The sequence below is a fragment of the Excalfactoria chinensis genome, chromosome 6 (assembly GCF_039878825.1).
Source record: "Excalfactoria chinensis isolate bCotChi1 chromosome 6, bCotChi1.hap2, whole genome shotgun sequence".
NCBI lineage: Eukaryota > Metazoa > Chordata > Aves > Galliformes > Phasianidae > Excalfactoria > Excalfactoria chinensis.
Window position 1 is genome coordinate 11,600,193 of NC_092830.1, and position 6,334 is coordinate 11,606,526.

General features: G+C 43.8%; 1 long non-coding RNA gene across 1 annotated transcript; it reads left to right on the top strand.

The window, feature by feature from the left end:
• Positions 1 to 672: 672 nt before the first annotated feature.
• LOC140254037 (uncharacterized) lies at positions 673 to 6,061 on the top strand. The gene is made up of 3 exons (XR_011904044.1): positions 673 to 785; positions 4,556 to 4,685; positions 5,519 to 6,061. It is a non-coding gene; the product is annotated as an uncharacterized lncRNA (long non-coding RNA).
• Positions 6,062 to 6,334: the final 273 nt, after the last annotated feature.

Sequence of the window (6,334 nt, forward strand, 5' to 3'; positions counted from 1 at the left end):
ACAAACAAACAAACAAAAAAAAACCAAACAAAATAACTCATCTCATTTTAAATGGAAGAGACAGGAATCACACCAATATTTCACAAAGAACTTTCTCAACATTAATTGAAAATGAAAGAACCAGAGTTGAAGCACGTGCAAACGGAGTCTCAGTTCCCCAAGAGCGCTTCGTTTCTCTGCAATAAATCTCTTCTGGCTCTGCTTTGTGCAGTAAAATCCTCTGTGGAAATTCTGATGTCGGTTGTGGGTTTTCTTATGAATGTTAAAAAACATTTTGACATATTGGCTCAGCGTCCATTTCTTGGACAGAGCGGCTCGGGTGGCAACAGAGCTTAAGAATCACGTCGTCGGAACACCTCCGCTACAGGCAGGGCCGCCACCCGCTCGGCGGAGCCGCCCGGAGCCCCGTCCGACCGGGTGCGGAACGCCTCCGGACGCGGGGCCGTCACGGCTCCTCCGCGCGTCCCGCGCCAGCGCCTCGCCGCCCCGAGTAAGACATTCCTGCCTCCTCAGATGTCACCTAAATGTCCCCTGTGTTAATTACAGCCGTTCTGCCTTATCCCGTCTCTTTCAGGCTGTAACAGAGATGACAAGTCACAGCTGGAAGCGATGACGGAGCACGTGGCGAGAAGGGGCCGGGCCGACCCGGGAGAGCTCAGGTGCGGGCGCCGCAGCGTAAGGGGCGGAGCCGGGATCCACCCCTTCGCAGCCCTCATTTAAGACTCGGCGGCGGAGGTGAGAGCATCTTGCCCGAGTTCTCTGAGTAGTAGAGAGATCTTTAGAAGGTGAGGCGTTTTTCTTTTCTTTGGTGCTGCTTCTGTGGCAGTTGCTGCGTTCGGGCTCGTCTTTGGTTGCCTAGCGCTTTGCCACCCTCCTGTTATTGCTGTACTTCACATCAGTACAACAGTATCACACAGACCGCATAACAGGTCAGCGTCTGTCCTGTTTATGAGCTCGCTTCGTGTGCTAGTAGGCTGTAATGAGGCCTTTGTCCCTTGTGATAAACAGACCCAAACCCCTCAATGTTTCTCGTTGGAAGAAGTATTGTAGCCCTTTGCTCCCTTTTGCGGCCTTCCCCCGGAGCCACTCCGGCAGTATTTCTCCCCCCGAGGCCCAGGCGCGGGACTCCAGCCGGGGCCCTTCGGGGCAGAGCGGAGGGGGACCGTCACCTCCCTCTTCCCGACGCCCTTTCTCTTCTGACGCGGCCCAAGATGCCGCCGGCCTTCTGGGCCGCAAGGGGGTGCCGTTGCGCTCACGTTCAGCTTCTAGTTCACTAGAACCCTGACCCAAGCGGGACACCGGGCTTCTTTGAACCTCGTAATGTTCACGTGGGCTTGCTTTTCATATTTGTCTAGATCCCTTTGGATTATGTCCCTCCCTTCTTTTGTATCAGCAGCACCACCGAGCTCGGTGCCATCAGTGAACATGTCTAGGGTGGGCACGATTCCAATATTTGCGTCATCGGGTACGAGGTTGAAGAGCACTGCTCCATAGAGCGGGCCTTAGGGGATGCTATTCGTCCCCGTGGGCTAAAGAAAACTGAGACTTGTGTGAGCAGAGTGCATGCTGCAGGGTTAATGATTTGAGATGCCAAGAAAGGGTGATTTCATCTTTTGTTGTTGTTGTTGTTGATGGTGGTGTTGTGTGTTTTTTTTTTCTCTGTAAAAGAAGTGAAATACTTGGAGTATTGGCATTGCAAACAAGACGGGTTGGAAACCTGTGAGCTTTTGAACATATGACTGTGAGGTTTCTTTTAGTTAAATAATTGCCCCTTCTGGGAACTGAGCAAATTCTGCCAGTGGCTTCTCTCTGAGAAATATCAGATTTGATTTTCTATCTCAGCACAAGTAGAGGAGATGAAGGTTCAGCAAGTCAGACAGCGACTTGAGGCGTGCGCTTTCTTGTGTGATCATCTGACTTGATCAGAGTTCCAGAGTTCTGCTTCCCTCTGCGAAGTGGTTCTGCCTGACTTATCCGAAGCCAGCGTGTCTAGGTACTCGAGTATACCAGTGTATATATATATATATATATATATATATATATATATATATATATATATATATAGTGTATATATATAGTGTATATATACACACACACACACATATCTATATATAGTATTCATATATATAGCTTGTATCGTAAGCAGTTAAGATTTGCAAGACTGTCAGGGAACTGCAGAATCCTCTTCGGAATCACCGATCCGGCACCTGGGTGGGGAGACCGGGTCTGTCTCGGGAGCACAGGCAGAGGCGATTTACCATAACAACGGGTAGGGCTGGAACCAGGTTCTGCCCCTCTCAGACCTCACTCGAGGGCCGTTTGCCAGCGAGGAAGGATGTCTCGGCCGAGATACCTGCTTTGTGGAATTTTTCAGTGAGCCGAGATCTTCAGAGACAGGTAAGCTTTGTTCTTTTTGTTACGTGATCTCACGGCAGTGGTTCCGGGTGCTGTTACAAAGATTATAGCTGTAGCCTTTCCTTTGTAGCCTTAATATTTCTGTTTATATGTCTGGATTTTGATGTGTGAAGTAATTAAGAACTTAGAAACTGCTAAGGGTTATATCAGATAAAGGAATTTAAAAGATCTCCTACTGTCATTGTAGGCTTTATTTCTCTTTAATTGGGAAAAAAAAAAAAAAAAAAAAAAAAAAAATGCCCTTTGACATTCATTGCACGGTTTTGAGGGCAGGAATTTATCTTGTCAGCATGAAAAGTCAATTTGATGCGGAAGGGCTATTACTAGAGACTTCCCCACGTGAGCGTAGATCTAGAGAATGTGGGAGCTCCCACACGGCGTGACAAGGGAGGGCGTTTTTCAATCTAGGAGATCAAGAGAGGGGCGTTTTTGGCTGTTTGAGTCTTCACAGCTACAAAACTCACTTTCTGTTCAGCCCTTGTGGGTATTGGTAGTAGAACACACTAGTACTGATTCTATGCAGACAAAGTGTTTAGTGAAATGACTTGGATTTTAGCAGTTGAAAGTCTTTGATGCTGCGTGTACTTGTTAGCTATATCTGTATTACTGATTCTGACCTGTTTGTCATTATGCATGAAGGGGATAGGGTCATTAACTGCAACGGTTTAAGCAATTCTGATTCAGTAATTAATTGCTATAAGTTCTGCTTTCTAGTTTGCCTTCCTTTTTTTTTTTTTTTTTTTTTTTTTTTTTTTTTTTTTTTTGCTGTTTCTAACATGCGCTCGCTCCACTGAGCGCACGCATAACAAAAGAGGCGTCTGTGCCGTGTTCTAGTTCTGTATTATCCGAGTATGTAAGGAAGATGCTTGTCGGGCAGGGGGATGCAGAAAGTCAGTCCTATCTCAGCAGACAGCCCTTCCTCCTTGTACCTCTTATTTTTATTATATATATATATTAAAAAAAAAAAAAAAAAAAAAAAGCACTGACTCAGACCCCTACAAAGGAGACTGCAAGCGTTTGTTAGGATAAATGACGAGAGGAGAGGCTGGCAAAGCACGTGCAGTTTGGCAAGAGCAATTCTGCTCTTTATATATATATATATAAATACTTTAGCTTTTTTTTTTTTTTTTACTGATTTGGAATCAGTATCGAGAGGTGTTCAAGGAAAGGGTAGGTAACGCACCAAGTTTCATACTTTATTAGTGTGGTTGTGACTGGTTATCTGTTAGCTGGTTTAGATCTTACATAGACGGTGAGGGTGCTGGAGAGTCACTTGTCATAACCCCCTTGCCAAAGCATTTGGACCGGACTCTCAGCAATATCCGGGGCAGTCAACAGACTGACAGTGAGCAGCAAGGAGCAATAGGATGTTTTCTCCTTGAGTTTACTAGAAAAATCAGACTTGTAATTGTGATGAGCTTGTTGTTTCTTATAAGCATGTATTAGCTCAGTTAAAGAGACTTTAAGCATTCCTCAGGAAAACAATCCATCATTATGCTTGTTGCGATGATCATTTGCCTTCTAGCATGTTCTTGAACTATTAATTAGATATATCTACTAATGTACTGCTGTGCTGTTCATATCAATAGGGAAGCAGAATCATTTTTAAGTGAGCTCTGCACACAGTCCTGAATTATCTAACAACTGTTGCACTTCAATGGTAGCAGAAACAGATCATTTATTAAACGTGTAGCCAGTACATAACTGCAGACTACGGCAGAAAAGATTCAACCTGTTTGCTTTTAGACACAGAGGCAGAAGGGAATGCAGTTCCATTTATTTCAGTCGGAACAATGTGATACAATACCACCACCCCCTTTTGTATTACAGTTAAGTCTCAGTTTGGGACCAAGTTTCAAGGCAAAGGCTTTAAAGGAAAAGCAGCAGCTAGAGAGTTTCCTAGGGAGAAACCACAGTAAATTGGCAGCAGACTTAACTGTAACATAGAAAGAAGTGTTTTCTGAAGAGCTCAAAGCTTTACTGAATTAAAGGAGTACTTCTATCCCTAAGTTCAACTGCAACAGTAAAATCACTGGTATCATTACTCTGCAGTTTTACTTGTTGCGTAAAGCCTATCTGATATGTTATATAGTCTTGCATTAGTTCATTTGAATTTAAGTCTCAATTTATTTTTCTACAGGCTATGCAACATAACAACTGGGCGTGCTTATGAGGGATCACCTTTTACCTTAATCAAGATAAACAGCCTACCACCCACACCAAAGGAACAAGGCTCAAGTCCAGAAGTAGCCAGCACATCTTTTATTGAGGTAAGTAACATATTACTGTGGGGTTTATCTTTGTTTTATTCAAAGACAGACAGGCATCCTCTGTACAAAGTCTTGAGCAAGGCTTCTCTTTCCTTTAATTGCATAAGACATCCCACTCACATCTGACAACACACAGCACTCACTCTGACAGCCACAACAGCTTTATTGAAAGACCATTTTGAGCCTTTATTTTGTCTCCAAACAAGACAGACATCATAACCAACTTCTCACCTTACAGAAGTGAGCTTAGAGATATGCCAGTGGTACACACTGAAATGAGAACACTTATACCCTGATGTTGCCCTCTACAGTTGGGCTTAAGTAATAAAGTAGTAATAACCAAGTAATAATAATTTATCTATTTTTGTTTTATTTATAATTAGTAATTCAAAGTCTTCTCTTACAAAGCAAGTCATAGTTCATATTTTATTTTTAAAATTTAAATTGTCTGCCTACAGGTTACATTCAGCACACATTTAAGGAGGCACACTTAGAAATACTGAGTTAAACCTCATTAATGCAAAGAGATTATTTAATATTAGATAAATGTAGAAAAGCACTCAAGTCAGCCTTGGACTTGACACACGAGGAACCATCTGGACCATCTTCTTTATTCTTCTATTTAACTGACTTGCATTCCTGGAAAAAAAAACAAAAAAAACACACTTAGAGCAGAATAGCAACTTAACTCCTTCTCAGGTATCTCAGACTAAACCCTTTTAAAAGGGCAACCCCCACTACTTCTCAATTGCCATTTAGTGACTACATAGAGAAAAGCTGTTTCATCATTCTGGTTTATCCTAACGCTTCAATTCATTTTTCTTCTTTTGCAGGACATAGAACCCAGCTCCTCCAAGCCTCCTTTACAGCCCAGGAGCCCTACCACAATACAGCCATCACCACATAGGAAACACTGAAGCACACAGGGAAGACAACTTCAGCAGAAGCTGCCCCCCACTCAGGGGAAGCCTCTATAGGAAGAAGGGGCTTTCCCTCACACCCCCACTCAGGGAAAGCCCCTATAGAAGGGGCTTTCCCTCCTCACCCCCACTCAGGGGGGCCCCTATGCCAGGTGGGGCCCCTCCTCACCCCCACTCAGGGGGCCCCTATGCCAGGTGGGGCCCCCTCACACCCCCACTCAGGGGGGGCCTTCACAGGACCCCCACCGGCAAAAAGACCGACATGAACCCACCATCCCGCCCAAAAATAAAAAAATAATATCTCTTTAGAGATAGTGCAAAACCCACTCTCTAGCCCCATTACAAAGGGGGAAACTCCAGCCACTCACTCCAAGAGTGAGCAGCCAGAGTTTCCCCCTTACATTCCAAACCAAGTCAGCACAAAAGCAAAGGCCAAACAAAGAAAACTAACAGCCCAAGAAAAAAAAGCTCAAAGACCTAAAAAAACCTAACTACTCACCACAAACAATTAACCAAAACAAACAAAGTCAACTTAACACCTCAACAACCAAAAAAAACCGCAAAGCACTAACATCTAACTCCTCAAAAAAAGAAATTTCAACAACAAAAAGAAAACTAAAAGCCAAAAACTAAGACAACAACAAAAACAAGCCAAGACCTAACAAACACACCTCAACAACCAAATTTAAACAACAAAAGAAAACTCTGCATGTTCAAACACTAACTCCG